This window comes from Primulina tabacum, chromosome 10 (genome assembly GCF_025594145.1).
Source record: "Primulina tabacum isolate GXHZ01 chromosome 10, ASM2559414v2, whole genome shotgun sequence".
NCBI lineage: Eukaryota > Viridiplantae > Streptophyta > Magnoliopsida > Lamiales > Gesneriaceae > Primulina > Primulina tabacum.
In genome coordinates this window covers 28,426,418-28,446,407 of record NC_134559.1, presented here as the reverse complement: position 1 = coordinate 28,446,407, position 19,990 = coordinate 28,426,418, and the positions used below count along the sequence as shown (strand labels likewise).

The 19,990-nt window shown below is 43.8% G+C and overlaps 15 non-coding genes and 7 pseudogenes across 15 annotated transcripts; all 22 read right to left on the bottom strand.

Moving 5' to 3' along the window:
* Positions 1-390: 390 nt before the first annotated feature.
* LOC142508767 (5S ribosomal RNA) lies at positions 391-509 on the bottom strand. The gene has a single exon (XR_012806970.1). It is a non-coding gene; the product is annotated as a 5S ribosomal RNA (ribosomal RNA).
* A 685-nt stretch (positions 510-1,194) lies between these two features.
* LOC142515166 (5S ribosomal RNA) lies at positions 1,195-1,313 on the bottom strand. The gene has a single exon (XR_012811023.1). It is a non-coding gene; the product is annotated as a 5S ribosomal RNA (ribosomal RNA).
* Positions 1,314-1,997: 684 nt separating this feature from the next.
* On the bottom strand, positions 1,998-2,117 carry LOC142515095 (5S ribosomal RNA). The gene has a single exon (XR_012810956.1). It is a non-coding gene; the product is annotated as a 5S ribosomal RNA (ribosomal RNA).
* Positions 2,118-2,801: 684 nt separating this feature from the next.
* LOC142509259 (5S ribosomal RNA) lies at positions 2,802-2,922 on the bottom strand. Its single transcript, XR_012807443.1, has one exon. It is a non-coding gene; the product is annotated as a 5S ribosomal RNA (ribosomal RNA).
* Positions 2,923-3,603: 681 nt separating this feature from the next.
* On the bottom strand, positions 3,604-3,722 carry LOC142508765 (5S ribosomal RNA). Its single transcript, XR_012806968.1, has one exon. It is a non-coding gene; the product is annotated as a 5S ribosomal RNA (ribosomal RNA).
* Positions 3,723-4,404: 682 nt separating this feature from the next.
* Positions 4,405-4,523, bottom strand: LOC142508689 (5S ribosomal RNA). Its single transcript, XR_012806893.1, has one exon. It is a non-coding gene; the product is annotated as a 5S ribosomal RNA (ribosomal RNA).
* Positions 4,524-5,207: 684 nt separating this feature from the next.
* LOC142513660 (5S ribosomal RNA) lies at positions 5,208-5,326 on the bottom strand. Its single transcript, XR_012809595.1, has one exon. It is a non-coding gene; the product is annotated as a 5S ribosomal RNA (ribosomal RNA).
* Positions 5,327-6,000: 674 nt separating this feature from the next.
* LOC142516160 (5S ribosomal RNA) lies at positions 6,001-6,119 on the bottom strand. The gene has a single exon (XR_012811970.1). It is a non-coding gene; the product is annotated as a 5S ribosomal RNA (ribosomal RNA).
* An 805-nt stretch (positions 6,120-6,924) lies between these two features.
* LOC142512843 (5S ribosomal RNA) lies at positions 6,925-7,042 on the bottom strand (annotated as a pseudogene).
* Positions 7,043-7,728: 686 nt separating this feature from the next.
* On the bottom strand, positions 7,729-7,848 carry LOC142510939 (5S ribosomal RNA; annotated as a pseudogene).
* A 682-nt stretch (positions 7,849-8,530) lies between these two features.
* Positions 8,531-8,649, bottom strand: LOC142513373 (5S ribosomal RNA). Its single transcript, XR_012809323.1, has one exon. It is a non-coding gene; the product is annotated as a 5S ribosomal RNA (ribosomal RNA).
* A 680-nt stretch (positions 8,650-9,329) lies between these two features.
* On the bottom strand, positions 9,330-9,449 carry LOC142511171 (5S ribosomal RNA; annotated as a pseudogene).
* Positions 9,450-10,133: 684 nt separating this feature from the next.
* Positions 10,134-10,253, bottom strand: LOC142511170 (5S ribosomal RNA; annotated as a pseudogene).
* A 681-nt stretch (positions 10,254-10,934) lies between these two features.
* Positions 10,935-11,053, bottom strand: LOC142508010 (5S ribosomal RNA). Its single transcript, XR_012806244.1, has one exon. It is a non-coding gene; the product is annotated as a 5S ribosomal RNA (ribosomal RNA).
* Positions 11,054-11,734: 681 nt separating this feature from the next.
* On the bottom strand, positions 11,735-11,853 carry LOC142507609 (5S ribosomal RNA). The gene has a single exon (XR_012805862.1). It is a non-coding gene; the product is annotated as a 5S ribosomal RNA (ribosomal RNA).
* A 682-nt stretch (positions 11,854-12,535) lies between these two features.
* Positions 12,536-12,654, bottom strand: LOC142509526 (5S ribosomal RNA). Its single transcript, XR_012807696.1, has one exon. It is a non-coding gene; the product is annotated as a 5S ribosomal RNA (ribosomal RNA).
* Positions 12,655-14,109: 1,455 nt separating this feature from the next.
* On the bottom strand, positions 14,110-14,228 carry LOC142512529 (5S ribosomal RNA; annotated as a pseudogene).
* An 806-nt stretch (positions 14,229-15,034) lies between these two features.
* Positions 15,035-15,154, bottom strand: LOC142511332 (5S ribosomal RNA; annotated as a pseudogene).
* A 683-nt stretch (positions 15,155-15,837) lies between these two features.
* Positions 15,838-15,957, bottom strand: LOC142509944 (5S ribosomal RNA). Its single transcript, XR_012808089.1, has one exon. It is a non-coding gene; the product is annotated as a 5S ribosomal RNA (ribosomal RNA).
* A 1,354-nt stretch (positions 15,958-17,311) lies between these two features.
* On the bottom strand, positions 17,312-17,435 carry LOC142516595 (5S ribosomal RNA). Its single transcript, XR_012812381.1, has one exon. It is a non-coding gene; the product is annotated as a 5S ribosomal RNA (ribosomal RNA).
* Positions 17,436-18,789: 1,354 nt separating this feature from the next.
* LOC142514512 (5S ribosomal RNA) lies at positions 18,790-18,908 on the bottom strand. Its single transcript, XR_012810402.1, has one exon. It is a non-coding gene; the product is annotated as a 5S ribosomal RNA (ribosomal RNA).
* A 683-nt stretch (positions 18,909-19,591) lies between these two features.
* Positions 19,592-19,716, bottom strand: LOC142508354 (5S ribosomal RNA; annotated as a pseudogene).
* Between the last annotated feature and the right edge of the window lie 274 nt (positions 19,717-19,990).

The following is a 19,990-nucleotide window of genomic DNA, read 5'->3' as shown; positions in this document are numbered from 1 at the left end:
TGTTCCCAGAAAATAGAAAAAAAATAAGAAGAAGGAAATAACGAATGTAAAGCTATTATTATGCCTGGGATACGATAAAATGGAACCGGAATCGAATTTCGAACTTCCTAAGCGGATTTCTCGAGGAAACGAAAGCTTAACAGAAGCGGTAAATCGCAAATTAGAGGGTCTTAGAGAAGGAATTCGGCTAAAATCTCGTCAGCTCATTGCGTAGTAATGAGTCTCGTCCGTTTGCCCGTTTACAATCAAATTAGCCTACAATTTTGTCCAAATCCGGCAGTGCCCGAGCTACTTTCATTTCACATGTTTTATCTGGTCCCGATCGAGATTCAGATGATTTGAGCCGAAACTCGACGTCTACAAGTAATCAGAAATAGAAAAACACGAAAAGAGGTGCAATAAGAAGACTTCACAGGGGGTCACCCATCCTAATAATGCTCTCGCCCAAGCACGCTTAACTTCGGAGTTCTTATGGGATCCGGTGCATTAGTGCTGGTATGATCGCACCCGACATTGAGTGGGATGTTTATTCTTATATCCCTCGAGTACGTGTGGAGCGGGCGGCGATAGACAACACGCGGCACTGCTCTCGCCCAATCATAACCATGAAGTTAAGCGTTCTGGCGCGATGGCAGAGGTAGGACGGGTGACCTCCCTGGGAAGACCTCGTGTCGCGATCGGTCACGTAAATTATGGTTAAAACAGTCAAAATAATTGTTTTTATGAGTTAACCGTCTCCGGAGTAATCTGCGTCATACCCTTCCGCACAGAACCGGCTCACGACAACAAAAATCGATAAATGTTCCCGGAAAATAGAAAAAAAATAAGAAGAAGGAAATAACGAATGTAAAGCTATTATAATGCCTGGGATACGATAAAATAGAACCGGAATCGAATTTCGAACTTCCTAAGCGGATTTCTCGATGAAACGAAAGCTTAACAGAAGCGGTAAATCGCAAATTAGAGGGTCTTAAAGAAGGAATTCGGCTAAAATCTCGTCAGCTCATTGCGTAGTAATGAGTCTCTTCCGTTTGCCCGTTTACAATCAAATTAGCCTACAATTTTGTCCAAATCCGGCAGTGCCCGAGCTACTTTTATTTCACATGTCTTATCTGGTCTCGATCGAGATTCAGATGATTTGAGCCGAAAATCGTCTGTCAACAAGTAATCAAAAATAGAAAAACACGAAAAAGGGGTGCACAACACGAGGACTTCCCAGGGGGTCACCCATCCTAGTACTGCTCTTGCCCAAGCACGCTTAGCTTCGGAGTTCTGATGGGATCCGGTGCATTAGTGCTGGTATGATCGCACCCGACATTGAGTGGGATGTTTATTCTCATATCCCTCGAGTACGTGTGGAGCAGGCGGCGATGGACAACACGCGGCACTGCTCTCGCCCAATCATAACCATGAAGTTAAGCGTTCTGGCGCGATGGCAGAGCTAGGATGGGTGACCTCCCTGGGAAGACCTCGTGTCGCGATCGGTTACGTAAATTATAGATAAAACAGTCGAAATAAATGTTTTTAATGAGTTAACCGTCTCCGGAGTAATCTGCGTCATACCCTTCCGCACAGAACCGGCTCATGACAACAAAAATCGATAAATGTTCCCAGAAAATAGAAAAAAAAATAAGAAGAAGCAAATAACGAATGTAAAGCTATTATTATGCCTGGGATACGAAAAAATGGAACCGGAATCGAATTTCGAACTTTCTAAGAGGATTTCTCGAGGAAACGAAAACTTAACAGAAGCGTTAAATCGCAAATTAGAGGGTCTTAGGGAAGGAATTCGGCAAAAATCTCGTCAGCTCATTGCGTAGTAATGAGTCTCGTCCGTTTGCCCGTTTACAATCAAATAAGCCTACAATTTTGTCCAAATCCGGCAGTGCCCGAGCTACTTTCATTTCACATGTCTTATCTGGTCCCGATCGAGATTTAGATGATTTGAGCCGAAAATCGACTGTCAACAAGTAATCAAAAATAGAAAAACGCGAAAAGAGGTGCAACACGAGGACTTCCGAGGTGGGTCACCCATCCTAGTACTGCTCTCGCCCAAGCACGCTTAACTTCGGAGTTCTGATGAGATCCGGTGCATTAGTGCTGGTATGATCGCACCCGACATTAAGTTGGATGTTTATTTTTATATCCCTCGAGAACGTGTGGAGCGTGCGGCGATGGACAACACGCGGCACTGCTCTCGCCCAATCATAACCATGAAGTTAAGCGTTCTGGCGCGATGGCAGAGGTAGGATGGGTGACCTCCCTGGGAAGACCTCATGTCGCGACCGTTTATGTAAATTATGGATAAAACAGTCGAAATAATTGTTTTTAATGAGTTAACCGTCTCCGGAGTAATCTGCGTCATACCCTTCCGCACAGAACCGGCTCACGACAACAAAAATCGATAAATGTTCCCAGAAAAAAGGAAAAAAAATAAGTAGAAGGAAATAACGAATGTAAAGCTATTATTATGCCTGGGATACGATAAAATGGAACCGGAATCGAATTTCGAACTTCCTAAGCGAATTTCTCAAGGAAACGAAAGCATAACAGAAGCGTTAAATCGCAAATTAGAGGGTCTTAGAGAAGGAATTCGGCTAAAATCTCGTCAGCTCATTGCGTAGTAATGAGTCTCCTCCGTTTGCCCGTTTACAATCAAATTAGACTACAATTTTGTCCAAATCCGGCAGTGCCCGAGCTACTTTCATTTCACAAGTCTTATCTGGTTCCGATCGAGATTCATATGATTTGAGCCGAAAATCTTCTGTCAACAAGTAATAAAAAATAGAAAAACACGAAAAAGGGTGCAACACGAGGACTTCCCAGGGGGTCACCCATCCCCTAGTACTGCTCTCGCGCAAGCACGCTTAACTTCGGAGTTCTGATTGGATCCGGTGCATTAGTGCTGGTAAGATCACACCCGAAATTGAGTGGGATGTTTATTCTTATATCTCTCGAGTACATGTTGAGCGGGCGGCGATGGACAACAGCCGGCATTGCTCTCGCCCAATCATAATCATGAAGTTAAGCGTTCTGGCGCGATGGCAGAGGTAGGATGGGTGACCTCCCTGGGAAGACCTCGTGTCGCGACCGTTAACGTAAATTATGGATAAAACAGTCGAAATAATTGTTTTTAATGAGTTAACTGTCTCCGGAGTAATCTGCGTCATACCCTTCCGCACAGAACCGGCTCTCGACAACAAAAATCGATAAATGTTCCCAGAAAATAAAAAAAAATAAGAAGAAGGAAATAACGAATGTAAAGCTATTATTATGCCTGGGATACGATAAAATGGAACCGGAATCGAATTTCGAACTGCCTAAGCGGATTTCTCGAGGAAACGAAAGCTTAACAGAAGCGGTAAATCGCAAATTAGAGGGTCTTAGAGAAGGAATTCGGCTAAAATCTCGTCAGCTCATTGCGTAGTAATGAGTCTCGTCCGTTTGCCCGTTTACAATCAAATTAGCCTACAATTTTGTCCAAATCCGGCAGTGCCCGAGCTACTTTCATTTCACATGTTTTATCTGGTCCCGATCGAGATTCAGATGATTTGAGCCGAAACTCGACGTCTACAAGTAATCAGAAATAGAAAAACACGAAAAGAGGTGCAATAAGAAGACTTCACAGGGGGTCACCCATCCTAATAATGCTCTCGCCCAAGCACGCTTAACTTCGGAGTTCTTATGGGATCCGGTGCATTAGTGCTGGTATGATCGCACCCGACATTGAGTGGGATGTTTATTCTTATATCCCTCGAGTACGTGTGGAGCGGGCGGCGATAGACAACACGCGGCACTGCTCTCGCCCAATCATAACCATGAAGTTAAGCGTTCTGGCGCGATGGCAGAGGTAGGACGGGTGACCTCCCTGGGAAGACCTCGTGTCGCGATCGGTCACGTAAATTATGGTTAAAACAGTCAAAATAATTGTTTTTAATGAGTTAACCGTCTCCGGAGTAATCTGCGTCATACCCTTCCGCACAGAACCGGCTCTCGACAACAAAAATCGATAAATGTTCCCAGAAAATAAAAAAAAATAAGAAGAAGGAAATAACGAATGTAAAGCTATTATTATACCTGGGATACGATAAAATGGAACAGGAATCGAATTTCGAACTTCCTGAGCGGATTTCTCGAGGAAACGAAAGCTTAACAGAAGCGGTAAATCGCAAATTAGAGGGTCTTAGAGAAGGAATTCGGCTAAAATCTCGTCAGCTCATTGCGTAGTAATGAGTCTCGTCCGTTTGCCCGTTTACAATCAAATTAGCCTACAATTTTGTCCAAATCCGGCAGTGCCCGAGCTACTTTCATTTCACATATCTTATCTGGTCCCGATCGAGATTCAGATGATTTATGCCGAAAATCGTCTGCCAACAAGTAATCAAAAATAGAAAGACACGAAAAGGTGTGCAACACGAGGACTTCCCAGGGGGTCATCCATCCTAGTACTGCTCTCGCCAAAGCACGTTTAACTTCGGAGTTTTGATGGGATCCGGTGCATTAGTGCTGGTAAGATCACACCCGACATTGAGTGGGATGTTTATTCTTATATCTTTTGAGTACATGTTGAGCGGGCGGCGATGGACAACAGGCGGCATTGCTCTCGCCCAATCATAACCATGAAGTTAAGCGTTCTGGCGCGATGGCAGAGGTAGGATGGGTGACCACCCTTGGAAGACCTCGTATCGCGACCGTTTACGTAAATTATGGATAAAACAGTCGAAATAATTGTTTTTAATGAGTTAACCGTCTCCGGAGTAATCTAAGTCATACCCTTCCGCACAGAACAGGCTCACGACAACAAAAATCGATAAATGTTCCCAGAAAAAAGAAAAAAAAATAAGAAGAAGGAAATAACGACTGTAAAGCTTATATTATGCTTTGGATACGATAAAATGGAACCGGAATCGAATTTCGAACTGCCTAAGTCGATTTCTTGAGGAAACGAAAGCTTAACAGAAACGTTAAATCGCAAATTAGAGGGTCTTAGAGAAGGAATTCGTCTAAAATCTCGTCAGCTCATTGCGTAGTAATGAGTCTCGTCCGTTTGCGCGTTTACAATCAAATTAGCCTACAATTTTGTCCAAATCCGGCAGTGCCCGAGCTACTTATATTTCACTTGTCTTATCTTGTCCCGATCGAGATTCAGATGATTTGAGCCGAAAATCGTCTGTCAACAAGTAATCAAAAATAGAAAAACACGAAAAGGGGTGCAACACGAGGACTTCCCAGGGGGTCACCCATCATAGTACTGCTCTCGCCCAAGCACGCTTAACTTCGGAGTTTTGATGGGATCCGGTGCATTAGTGCTGGTATGATCGCACCATTGAGTGGGATGATTATTCTTATATCCCTCGAGTACGTTTGGAGCGGGCGGCGATGGACAACACGCGGCACTGCTCTCGCCCAATCATAACCATGAAGTTAAGCGTTCTGGCACGATGGCAGTGCTAGGATGGGTGACCACCTTTGAAAGACCTCGTGTCGCGACCGTTTACATAAATTATGGATAAAACAGTCGAAATAATTGTTTTTAATGAGTTAACCGTCTCCGGAGTAATCTACGTCATACCCTTCCGCACAGAACCGGCTCACGACAAAAAAAATCGATAAATGTTCCTTGAAAATAGAAAAAAAATAAGAAGAAATAGCGAATGTAAAGCTATTATTATGCCTGAGATACGATAAAATGGAACCAGAATCGAATTTAGAACTTCCTAAGAGGATTTCTCGAGGAAACAGAAATTTAACAGAAGCGGTAAATCGCAAATTAGAGGGTCTTAGAGAAGGAATTCGGCTAAAATCTCGTCAGCTCATTGCGTATAAAGAGTCTGGGTCGTTTGCCCATTTACAATCAAATTAGCCTACAATTTTGTCCAAATCCGGCAGTGCCCGAGCTACGTTGATTTCTCATGTCTTATCTGGTCAAGATCCAGATTCAGATGATTTGAGCCGAAAATCGTCTGTCAACAAGTAATCAAAAATAGAAAAACACGAAAATGGGTGCTACACGAGAACTTCCCAGGGGGTCACCCATCCTAGTACTGCTCTCTCCCAAGCATGCTTAACTTCGGAGTTCTGATGGGATCCGGTGCATTAGTGCTGGTATGATCGCACCCGACATTGAGTCGGATGTTTATTCTTATATCCCTCGAGTACGTGTGAAGCGGGCGGCGATGGACAACACGTGGCACTGCTCTCGCCCAATCAGAACCATGAAGTTAAGCGTTCTGGGATACGATAAAATGAAACGGGAATCGAATTTCGGACTTCCTAAATGTATTTCTTGAGGAAACGGAAGTTTAACAGAAGCGGAAAATCGCAAATTAGAGGGTCTTAGCGAAGGAATTAGGTTAAAATCTCACCAGCTCATTGCGGAGTAATGAGTCTCGTTCGTTTGCCCGTTTACAATCAAATTAGCCTACAATTTGGTCCAAATCCGGCAGTGCCCGAGCTACGTTGATTTCAGTCGAAATAATTGTTTTTAATGAGTTAACCGTCTCCGGAGTAATCTGCGTCATACCCTTCCGCACAGAACCGGCTCACGACAACAAAAATCGATAAATGTTCCCAGAAAATAGAAAAAAAATAAGAAGAAAGAAATAACGAATGTGAAGCTATTATTATGCCTGGGATACGATAAAATGGAACCGCAATCGAATTTCGAACTTCCAAAACGGATTTCTCGAGGAAACGAAAGCTTAAAAGAAGCGGTAAATCGCAAATTGGAGGGTCTTAGAGAAGAAATTTGGCTAAAATCTCTTCAGCTCATTACGTAGTAATGAGTCTCGTCTGTTTGCCCGTTTACAATCAAATTAGCCTACAATTTTGTCCAAATCCGGCAGTGCCCGAGCTATTTTTATTTCACATGTCTTATCTGGTCCCGATCGAGATTCAGATGATTTGAGCCAAAAATCGTCTGTCAACAAGTAATCAAAAATAGAAAAAGGGGTCACCCATCCTAGTACTGCTCTCGCCCAAGCACGCTTAACTTCGGAGTTCTGATGGGATCCGGTGCATTAGTGCTGGTATGATCGCACCCGACATTGAGTGGGATGTTTATTCTTATATCCCTCGAGTACGTGTGGAGCGGGCGGCGATGGACAACACGCGGCACTGCTCTCGCCCAATCATAACCATGAAGTTAAGCGTTCTGGCGCGATGGCAGAGCTAGGATGGGTGACCTCCCTGGGAAGACCTCGTGTCGCGACCGTTTACGTAAATTATGGATAAAAAAGTCGAAATAAATGTTTTTAATGAATTAACCGTCTCCGGAGTAATCTGCGTCATACCTTTCCGCACAGAACCTGCTCACGACAACAAAAATCGATAAATGTTCCTAGAAAATAGAAAAAAAAATATCAGAAGAAGGAAATAACGAATGTAAATCTATTATTATGCCTGGGATACGATAAAATGGAACCGGAATCGAATTTCGAACTTCCTAAGGAGATTTCTCGAGGAAACGAAAGCTTAACAGAAGCGGTAAATCGCAAATTAGAGGGTCTTAGAGAAGAAATTCGGCTAAAATCTCGTCAACTCATTGCGTAGCAATGAGTCTCGTCCGTTTGCCCGTTTACAATCAAATTAGCCTACAATTTTGTCCAAATCCGGCAGTGCCCGAGCTACTTTCATTTCACATGTCTTATCTGGTCCCGATCGAGATTCAGATGATTTGAGCCGAAAATCGTCTGTCAACAAGTAATCGAAAATAGAAAAACAAGAAAAGGGGTGCAATACGAGGACTTCCCAGGGGGTCACCCATCCTAGTACAGCTCTCGCCCTAACACGCTTAACTTCTGAGTTTTGATGATATTCCGGTGCATTAGTGCTGTTATGATCGCACCCGACATTGAGTGGGATATTTGTTCTTATATCCCTCGAGTACGTGTGGAGCGGGCTGCGATGGACAACACGCGGCACTGCTCTCGCCCAATCAGAACCATGAAGTTAAGCGTTCTGGCGCGATGGTAGAGCTAGGATGGATGACCTACCTGGGAAGTCCTCGTGTCGTGACCGTTTACGTAAATTATTGCTAAAACAGGCGAAATAATTGTTTTTAATGAGTTAACCGTCTCCGGAGTAATCTGCGTCATGCCCTTCCGCACAGAACCTGCTCACGACAACAAAAATCGATAAATGTTCCCCGAAAATAGAAAAAAATAAGAAGAAGGAAATAACGAATGTAAAGCTATTATTATGCCTGGGATACTATAAAATGGAAACGGAATCGAATTTCGAACTTCCTAAGCGGATTTCTCGAGGAAACGAAAGCTTAACAAAAGCGGTAATCGCAAATTAGAGGGTCTTAGAGAAGGAATTCGGCTAAAATCTCGTCAGCTCATTGCGTAGTATTGAGTCTCGTCCGTTTGCCCGTTTACAATCAAATTAGCCTACAATTTTGTCCAAATCCGGCAGTGCCCGAGCTACTTTCATTTCACATGTCTAATCTGGTCCCGATCGAGATTCAGATGATTTGAGCCGAAAATCGTCTGTCAACAAGTAATCAAAAATAGAAAAACACGAAAAGGGGGTGCAACACGAGGACTTCCCAGGGGGTCACCCATCCTAGTACTGCTCTCGCTCAAGCACGCTTAACTTCGGAGTTCTGATGGGATCCGGTGCATTAGTGCTGGTATGATCGCACCATTGAGTGGGATGTTTATTCTTATATCCCTCGAGTACGTGTGGAGCGGGCGGCGATGGACAACACGCGGCACTGCTCTCGTCTAATCAGAACCATGAAGTTAAGAGTTCTGGCGCGATGGCAGAGCTAGGACGGGTGACCTCCCTGGGAAGACCTCGTGTCGCGACCGTTTACGTAAATTATGGATAAAACAGTCGAAATAATTGTTTTTAATGAGTTAACCGTCTCCGGAGTAATCTGCGTCATACCCTTCCGCACAGAACCGGCTCACGACAACAAAAATCGATAAATGTTCCCAAGAAATAGAAAAAAAAATAAGAAGAAGAAAATAACGAATGTAAAGCTATTATTATGCCTGGGATACGATAAAATGGAACTAGAATCAAATTTCGAACTTCATAAGAGGATTTCTAGAGGAAACAAAAGCTTAACAGAGGCGGTAAATCGCAAATTAGAGGGTCTTAGAGAAGGAATTCGGCTAAAATCTCGTCAGCTCATTGCGTAGTAATGAGTCTCGTCCGTTTGCCCGTTTACAATCAAATTAGCCTACAATTTTGTCCAAATCCGGCAGTGCCCGAGCTACTTTCATATCACATGTCTTATATGGTCCCGATCGAGATTCAGATGATTTGAGCCGAAAATCGTCTGTCAACAAGTAATCGAAAATAGAAAAACACGAAAAGGGGTGCAATACGAGGACTTCCCAGGGGGTCACCCATCCTAGTACTGCTCTCGCCCTAACACGCTTAACTTCTGAGTTTTGATGATATTCCGATGCATTAGTGCTGTTATGATCGCACCCGACATTGAGTGGGATATTTGTTCTTATATCCCTCGAGTACGTGTGGAGCGGGCGGCGATGGACAACACGCGGCACTGCTCTCGCCCAATCAGAACCATGAAGTTAAGCGTTCTGGCGCGATGGCAGAGCTAGGATGGATGACCTCCCTGGGAAGTCCTCGTGTCGCGACCGTTTACGTAAATTATTGCTAAAACAGGCGAAATAATTGTTTTTAATGAGTTAACCGTCTCCGGAGTAATCTGCGTCATACCCTTCCGCACAGAACCGGCTCACGACAACAAAAATCGATAAATGTTCCCAGGAAATAGAAAAAAAAATAAGAAGAAGAAAATAACGAATGTAAAGCTATTATTATGCCTGGGATACGATAAAATGGAACTAGAATCGAATTTCGAACTTCATAAGAGGATTTCTAGAGGAAACAAAAGCTTAACAGAAGCGGTAAATCGCAAATTAGAGGGTCTTAGAGAAGGAATTCGGCTAAAATCTCGTCAGCTCATTGCGTAGTAATGAGTCTCGTCCGTTTGCCCGTTTACAATCAAATTAGCCTACAATTTTGTCCAAATCCGGCAGTGCCCGAGCTACTTTCATATCACATGTCTTATATGGTCCCGATCGAGATTCAGATGATTTGAGCCGAAAATCGTCTGTCAACAAGTAATCGAAAATAGAAAAACACGAAAAGGGGTGCAATACGAGGACTTCCCAGGGGGTCACCCATCCTAGTACTGCTCTCGCCCTAACACGCTTAACTTCTGAGTTTTGATGATATTCCGATGCATTAGTGCTGTTATGATCGCACCCGACATTGAGTGGGATATTTGTTCTTATATCCCTCGAGTACGTGTGGAGCGGGCGGCGATGGACAACACGCGGCACTGCTCTCGCCCAATCAGAACCATGAAGTTAAGCGTTCTGGCGCGATGGCAGAGCTAGGATGGATGACCTCCCTGGGAAGTCCTCGTGTCGCGACCGTTTACGTAAATTATTGCTAAAACAGGCGAAATAATTGTTTTTAATGAGTTAACCGTCTCCGGAGTAATCTGCGTCATACCCTTCCGCACAGAACCGGCTCACGACAACAAAAATCGATAAATGTTCCCCGAAAATAGAAAAAAATAAGAAGAAGGAAATAACGAATGTAAAGCTATTATTATGCCTGGGATACGATAAAATGGAACCGGAATCGAATTTCGAACTTCCTAAGCGGATTTCTCGAGGAAACGAAAGCTTAACAAAAGCGGTAAATCGCAAATTAGAGGGTCTTAGAGAAGGAATTCAGCTAAAATCTCGTCAGCTAATTGCGTAGTAATGAGTCTCGTCCGTTTGCCCGTTTACAATCAAATTAGCCTACAATTTTGTCCAAATCCGGCAGTGCCTGAGCTACTTTCATTTCACATGTCTAATCTGGTCCGATCGAGATTCAGATGATTTGAGCCGAAAATCGTCTGTCAACAAGTAATCAAAAATAGAAAAACACGAAAAGGGATGCAACACGAGGACTTCCCAGGGGGTCACCCATCCTAGTCCTGCTCTCGCCCAAGCACGCTTAACTTCGGAGTTCTGATGGGATCCGTTGCATTAGTGGTGGTGTGATCGCACCCGGCATTGGGTAGGATGTTTATTTTTATATCCCTCGAGTACGTGTGAAGCGGGCGGCGATGGACAACACGCGGCACTGCTCTCGCCCAATCATAACCATGAAGTTAAGCGTTCTGGCGCGATGGCAGGGCTAGGATGGGTGACCACCCTGGGAAGACCTCATGTCCCGACCGTTTACGTAAATTATGGATAAAACAGTCGAAATAATTGTTTTTAATGAGTTAACCGTCTCCGGAGTAATCTGCGTCATACCCTTCCGCACAGAACCGGCTCACCAACAAAAATCGATAAATGTTCCCAGAAAATAGAAAAAAAATAAGAAGAAGGAAATAACGAATGTAAAGCTATTATTATGCCTGGGATACGATAAAATGGAACCGGAATCGAATTTCGAACTTCCTAAGCGGATTTCTCGAGGAAACGAAAGCTTAACAGAAGCGGTAAATCGCAAATTAGAGGGTCTTATAGAAGGAATTCGGCTAAAATCTCGTCAGCTCATTGCGTAGTAATGAGTCTCGTCCGTTTGCCCGTTTACAATCAAATTAGCCTACAATTTTGTCCAAATCGGGCAGTGGCCGAACTACTTTCATTTCACATGTCTTATCTGGTCACGATCGAGATTCAGACGATTTGAGCCGAAAATCGTCTGTCAACAAGTAATCAAAAATAGAAAAACACGAAAAGAGATGCAACACGAGGACTTCCCAAGGGGTCACCCATCCTAGTACTGCTTTCGCCCAAGCACTCTTAACTTCGGAGTTCTGATGGGATCCGTTGCATTAGTGTTGGTATGATCGCACGCGACTTTGAGTGGGATGTTTATTCCTATTTACCTCGAGTACGTGTGGAGCGGGCGGCGATGGAAAACACGCGGCACTGCTCTCGCCCAGTCATAACCATGAAGTTAGGCGTTCTGGCGCGATGGCAGAGGTAGGATGGGTGACCTCCCTGGGAAGACCTCGTGTCGCGACCGTTAACGTAAATTATGGATAAAACAGTCGAAATAATTGTTTTTAATGAGTTAACCGTCTCCGGAGTAATCTGCGTCATATCCTTCCGCACAGAACCGGCTCACGACAACAAAAATCGATAAATGTTCCCAGAAAATATAAAAAAAATAAGAAGAAGGAAATAACGAATGTAAAGCTATTATTATGCCTGGGATACGATAAAATGGAACCGGAATCGATTTTCAAACTTCCTAAGCAGATTTCTCGAGGAAACGAAAGCTTAACAGAAGCGGTAAATCGCAAATTACAGGGTCTTAGAGAAGGAATTCGGCTAAAATATCGTCAGCTCATTGCGTAGTATGAGTCTCGTCCGTTTGCCCGTTTACAATCAAATTAGCCTACAATTTTGTCCAAATCCGGCAGTGCCCGAGCTACTTTCATTTCCCATGTCTTATCTGGTCCCGATCGAGATTCAGATGATTTGAGCCGAAAATCGTCTGTCAACAAGTAATCAAAAATAGAAAAACACGAAAAGGAGTGCAACACAAGGACTCCCAAGGGGGTCACCCATCCTAGTACTGCTCTCGCCCAAGCACGCTTGACTTCGGAATTCTGATGGGATTCGGTGCATTATTGCTGGTATGATCGCACCCGACATTGAGTGGGATGTTTATTCTTATATCCCTCGAGTACGTGTGGAGCGGGCGGCGATGGACAACACGCGGCACTGCTCTCGCCCAATCATAACCATGATGTTAAGCGTTCTGGCGCGAAGGCAGAGCTAGGATGGGTGACCACCCTGGGAAGACCTCGTGTCGCGACCGTTTACGTAAATTATGGATAAAACAGTCGAAATAATTGTTTTTAATGAGTTAACCGTCTCCGGAGTAATCTGCGTCATACCCTTCCGCACAGAACCGGCTCACGACAACAAAAATCGATAAATGTTCCCAGAAAAAAGAAAAACAAATAAGAAGAAGTAAATAAAGAATGTAAAGCTATTATTATGCCTGGGATACGAAAAAATGGAACCGCAATCGAATTTCGAACTTCCTAAGCGGATTTCTCGAGGAAACGAAAACTTAATAGAAGCAGTAAATCGCAAATTAGAGGGCCTTAGAGAAGGAATTCGGCTAAAATCTCGTCAGCTCATTGCGTAGTAATGAGTCTCGTCCGTTTGCCCGTTTACAATAAAATTAGTCTTAAATTTTGTCCAAATCCGGCAGTGCCCGAGCTACATTGATTTCACATGTCTTATCTGGTCCCGATCGAGATTCAGATGATTTGAGCCGAAAATCGTCTGTCAACAAGTAATCAAAAATAGAAAAACACCAAAAGAAGTGCAACAAAAGGACTTCCAAAGGGGGGCTTGACTTCTGAGTTCTGATGGGATCCGATGCATTAGTGCTAGTATGATCGCACCCGACATTGAGTGGGATGTTTATTCTTATATCCCTCGAGTACGTGAGGAGCAGGCGGCGATGGACAACACGCGGCACTGCTCTCGCCCAATCATAACCATGAAGTTAAGCGTTCTGGCGCGATGGCAGAGCTAGGATGGGTGACCACCCTGGGAAGACCTCGTGTCGCGACCGTTTACGTAAATTATGGATAAAATAGTCGAAATAATTGTTTTTAATGAGTTAACCGTCTCCGGAGTAATCTGTGTCATACCCTTCCGCACAGAACCGGCTCACGACAACAAAAATCGATAAATGTTCCCAGAAAAAAGAAAAACAAATAAGAAGAAGGAAATAACGAATATAAAGCTATTATTATGCTTGGGATACGATAAAATGGAACCGGAATCGAATTTCGAACTTCCTAAACGGATTTCTCGAGGAAACGAAAACTTAATAGAAGCGGTAAATCACAAATTAGAGGGCCTTAGAGAAGGAATTCGGCTAAAATCTCGTCAGCTCATTGCGTAGTAATGAGTCTCGTCCGTTTGCCCGTTTACAATCAAATTAGTCTTAAATTTTGTCCAAATCCGGCAGTGCCCGAGCTACGTTGATTTCACATGTCTTATCTGGGCCCGATCGAGATTCAGATGATTTGAGCCGAAAATCATCTGTCAACAAGTAATCAAAAATAGAAAAACACGAAAAGATGTGCAACAAGAGGACTTCCCAAGGGGGTCACCCATCCTAGTCCTGCTCTCGCCCAAGCACGCTTACTTCAGAGTTCTGATGGGATCCGATGCATTAGTGCTAGTATGATCGCACCCGACTTTGAGTGGGATGTTTATTCTTATATCACTCGAGTACGTGAGGAGCAGGCGGCGATGGACAACACGCGGCACTGCTCTCGCCTAATCATAACAATGAAGTTAAGCGTTCTGGCGCGATGGCAGAGCTAGGATGGGTGACCACCCTGGGAAGACCTCGTGTCGCGACCGTTTACGTAAATTATGGATAAAATAGTCGAAATAATTGTTTTTATTGAGTTAACCGTCTCCGGAGTAATCTGCGTCATACCCTTCCGCATAGAACCGGCTCACGACAACAAAAATCGATAAATGTTCCCAGAAAAAAGAAAAACAAATAAGAAGAAGGAAATAACGAATATAAAGCTATTATTATGCTTGGGATACGATAAAATGGAACCGGAATCGAATTTCGAACTTCCTAAGCGGATTTCTCGAGGAAACGAAAACTTAATAGAAGCGGTAAATCAGAAATTAGAGGGCCTTAGAGAAGGAATTCGGCTAAAATCTCGTCAGCTCATTGCGTAGTAATGAGTCTCGTCCGTTTGCCCGTTTACAATCAAATTAGTCTTAAATTCTGTCCAAATCCGGCAGTGCCTGAGCTACGTTGATTTCACATGTCTTATCTGGTCCCGATCGAGATTCAGATGATTTGAGCCGAAAATCATCTGTCAACAAGTAATCAAAAATAGAAAAACACGAAAAGATGTGCAACAAGAGGACTTCCCAAGGGGGTCTTGTTGACAGATGATTTTCGGCTCAAATCATCTGAATCTCGATCGGGACCAGATAAGACATGTGAAATCAAAAATAGAAAAACACGAAAAGATGTGCAACAAGAGGACTTCCCAAGGGGGTCACACATCCTAATACTGCTCTCGCCCAAGTACGCTTAACTTCGGAGTTCTAATGGGATCCGGTGCATTAGTGCTGGTATGATCGCACCCGACATTGAGTGGGATGTTTGTTCTTATATCCCCCGAGTACGTGTGGAGCGGGCGGCGATGGACAACACGCGGCACTGCTCTCGCCCAATCATAACCATGAAGTTAAGCGTTCTGGCGCGATGGCAGAGGTAGGATGGGTGACCTCCCTGGGAAGACCTCGTGTCGCGACCGTTTACGTAAATTATGGATAAAACAGTCGAAATAATTGTTTTTAATGAGTTAACCGTCTCTAGAGTAATCTGCGTCATACCCTTCCGCACATAACCGGCTCACGACAACAAAAATCGATATATGTTCCCATAAAATAGAAAAAAAAATAAGAATAAGGAAATAAAGAATGTAAAGCTATTATTATGCCTGAGATACGAAAAATGGAACCGGAGTCGAATTTCGAACTTCCTAAGCGGATTTCTCGAGGAAACGTAAGCTTAACAAAAGCGGTAAATCGCAAATTAGAGGGTCTTAGAGAAGGAATTCGGCTAAAATCTCGTCAGCTCATTGCGTAGTAATGAGTTTTGTTCGTTTGTCCGTTTACAATCAAATTAGCCTACAATTTTGTCCAAATCCGGCAGTGTCCGAGCTTCGTTGATTTCACATGTCTTATCTGGTCTCTATCGAGATTCAGATGATTTGAGCCGAAAATCGTCTCTCAACAAGTAATCAAAAATAGAAAAACACGAAAAGGCGTGCAACAAGAAAAATTCCCCAGGGGGTCACCCATCCTAGTACTGCTCTCGCCCAAGCAGGCTTAACTTCGGAGTTCTGATGCGATCCGGTGCATTAGTGCTGGTATGATCGCACCCGGACATTGAGTGGGATGTTTATTCTTATATCCCTCGAGTACGTGTGGAGCGGGCGGCGATGGACAACACGCGGCACTGCTCTTACCCAATCATAACCATGAAGTTAAGCGTTCTGGCGCGAAGGCAGAGCTAGGATGGGTGACCTCCCTGGGAAGTCCTCGTGTCGCGACAGTTTACGTAAATTATGACTAAAACAGACGAAATAATTGTTTTTAATGAGTTAACCGTCTCCGGAGTAATCTGCGTCGTACCATTCCGCACAGAACTGTCTCACGACAACAAAAATCGCTAAATGTTCCCAGAAAATAGAAAAAAAAAAGAAGGAAAAAAAACGAATATAAAGCTATTATTATGCCTGGGATACGATAAAATGGAACCGGAATCGAATTTCGAACTTCCTAAGCGGATTTCATGATGAAACGGAAGCTTAACAGAAGCGTAAGATCGCAAATTAGAGGGTCTTAGAGAAGGAATTCGGCTAAAATCTCTCCAGCTCATTGCGGAGTAATGAGTCTCGTTTGTTTGCCCGTTTACAATCAAATTAGGCTACAATTATGTCCAAATGCGGCAGTGACCGAGCGACGTTGATTTCACATGTCTTATCTGGTCCCGATCGTGGTTCAGATGATTTGAGCCCGAAATCGTCTTTCAACAAGTAATCAAAAATAGAAAAAAAAGAAAATGGGTGCAACACGAGGATTTCCCAAGGGGTCACCCATCGAGGGGCGATGGACAACACGCGGCACTGCTCTCGCCCAATCAGAACCATGAAGTTAAGCGTTCTGGCGCGATGGCAGAGCTTAGATGGGTGACCTCCCTAGGAAGTCCTCATGTCGCTACCGTTTACGTAAATTATAGCTAAAACAGTCAAAATAATTGTTTTTAATGAGTTAACCGTCTACGGAGTAATCTGCGTCATAACCTTCCGCACAGAACCGACTCACGTCAAAAAAAATCGCTAAATGTTCCCAGAAAATAGAAAAAAATTAAAAAGAAAAAAATAGCAAATATAAAGCTATTATTATGCCTGGGATACGATAAAATGGAACTGAAATCGAATTTCGGAATTCCTAAACAGATTTCTCGAGGAAACGGAAGCTTAACAGAAGCGGAAAATCGCAAATTAGAGGGTCTTAAAGAAGGAATTCGGCTAAAATCTCGCCAGCTCATTGCGGAGGAATGAGTCTCGTTCGTTTGCCCGTTTACAATCAAATTAGGCTACAATTTTGTTCAAATCCGGCAGAGCCCGAGCTACGTTGATTTCAAATGTCTTATCTGGTGTCGATTGAGATTCAGATGATTTGAGCCGAAAATCGTCTGTCAACAAGTAATCAAAAATAGAAAAACAAGAAAAGGGGTGCAACACAGGGACTTCCCAGGGGGTCGGGTCACCCATCCTAGTACTGCTCTTGCCCAAGCACGCTTAACTCCGGAGTTCTGATGGGATCCGGTGCATTAGTGCTGGTATGATCGCACCCGACATTGATTGGGATGTTTATTATTATATACCTCGAGTACGTGTGGAGCGGGCGGCGATGGACAACAAGCGGCACTGCTCTCGCCCAATCAGAACCACGAAGTTAAGCGTTCTGGCGCGATGGCAGAGCTAGGATGGGTGACCTCCCTGAGAAGTCCTCGTGCCGCGACCGTTTATGTAAATATTGGAAGAAACAGTCGAAATAATTGTTTTTAATGAGTTAACCGTCTCCCGAGTAATCTGCGTCATACCCTTCCGCACAGAACCGGCTCACGACAACAAAAATCGCTAAATATTTCAAGAAAATAGAAAAAAAATAAGAAGAACAAAATAGCGAATGTAAAGCTATTATTATGCCTGGGATACGATAAAATGGAATGTAATCGAATTTCGGACTTCCTAAGCGGATTTCTCGAGAAAACGAAAGCTTAACAGAAGCGGAACATCGCAAATTAGAGGGTCTTAAAGAAGGAATTCGGCCAAAATCTCGCCAGCTCATTGCGGAGTAATGAGTCTCTTTCGTTTGCCCGTTTACAATCAAATTAGGCTACAATTATGTCCAAATGCGGCAGTGACCGAGCGACGTTGATTTCACATGTCTTATCTGGTCCCGATCGTGGTTCAGATGATTTGAGCCCGAAATCGTCTTTCAACAAGTAATCAAAAATAGAAAAAAAAGAAAATGGGTGCAACACGAGGATTTCCCAGGGGGTCACCCATCGAGGGGCGATGGACAACACGCGGCACTGCTCTCGCCCAATCAGAACCATGAAGTTAAGCGTTCTGGCGCGATGGCAGAGCTTAGATGGGTGACCTCCCTAGGAAGTCCTCATGTCGCTACCGTTTACGTAAATTATAGCTAAAACAGTCAAAATAATTGTTTTTAATGAGTTAACCGTCTCCGGAGTAATCTGCGTCATAACCTTCCGCACAGAACCGGCTCACGCCAAAAAAAATCGCTAAATGTTCCCAGAAAATAGAAAAAAATTAAGAAGAAAAAATTAGCGAATATAAAGCTATTATTATGCCTGGGATACGATAAAATGGAACTGAAATCGAATTTCGGAATTCCTAAACAGATTTCTCGAGGAAACGGAAGCTTAACAGAAGCGGAAAATCACAAATTAGAGGGTCTTAAAGAAGGAATTCGGCTAAAATCTCTCCAGCTCATTGCGGAGTGATGAGACTCGTTCGTTTGCCCGTTTACAATCGAATTAGCCTACAATTTTGTCCCAATCCGGCAGTGCCCGAGCTACGTTGATTTCACATGTCTTATCTGGTCCTGATCCAGATTCAGATGATTTGAGCCGAAAATCGTCTGCCAACAAGTAATCAAAAATAGAAAAACACGAAAAGGGGTGCAACACGAGGACTGCCCAGGAGGTCACCCATCCTAGTACTGCCCTCGCCCAAGTACGCTTAACTTAGGAGTTCTGATGGGATCCAGTGCATTAGTGCTGGTATGATCGCACCCGACATTGAGTGGGATGTTTATTCTTATATCCCTCGAGTACGTGTGGCGCGGGCGGCGAGGGACAACACGCGGCACTGCTCTCGCCCAATCAGAACCATGAAGTTAAGCGTTCTGGCGCGATGCCAGAGCTAGGATGGGTGACCTCCCTGGAAAGTTCTCGTGTCGCGAACGTTTACGTAAATTATAGCTAAAACAGTAAAAATAATTTTTTTTAATGAGTTAACCATTTCCGGAGTAATCTGCGTCATACCCTTCCGCACAGAACCGGCTCACGACAACAAAAATCGCTAAATGTTCTCAGAAAATTAAAAAAAAAATAAGAAGAAGAAAATAGCGAATGTAAGCTATTATTATGCCTGGGATATGATTAAATATAACCGGAATCGAATTTCGGACTTCCTAAACGGATTTCTTGAGGAAACGGAAGCTTAACAGAAGCGGAAAATCGCAAATTAGAGGGTCTTAAAGAAGGAATTCGGCTAAAATCTCGCCAGCTCATTGCGGAGGAATGAGTCTCGTTCGTTTGCCCGTTTACAATCAAATTAGGCTACAATTTTGTTCAAATCCGGCAGAGCCCGAGCTACGTTGATTTCACATGTCTTATCTGGTGTCGATTGAGATTCAGATGATTTGAGCCGAAAATCATCTGTCAACAAGTAATCAAAAATAGAAAAACAAGAAAAGGGGTGCAACACAGGGACTTCCCAGGGGGTCGGGGTCACCCATCCTAGTACTGCTCTTGCCCAAGCACGCTTAACTCTGGAGTTCTGATGGGATCCGGTGCATTAGTGCTGGTATGATCGCATCCGACATTGATTGGGATGTTTATTATTATATACCTCGAGTACGTGTGGAGCGGGCGGCGATGGACAACAAGCGGCACTGCTCTCGCCCGATCAGAACCACGAAGTTAAGCGTTCTGGCGCGATGGCAGAGCTAGGATGGGTGACCTCCCTGAGAAGTCCTCGTGTCGCGACCGTTTATGTAAATATTGGAAGAAACAATCGAAATAATTGTTTTTAATGAGTTAACCGTCTCCCGAGTAATCTGCGTCATACCCTTCCGCACAGAACCAGCTCACG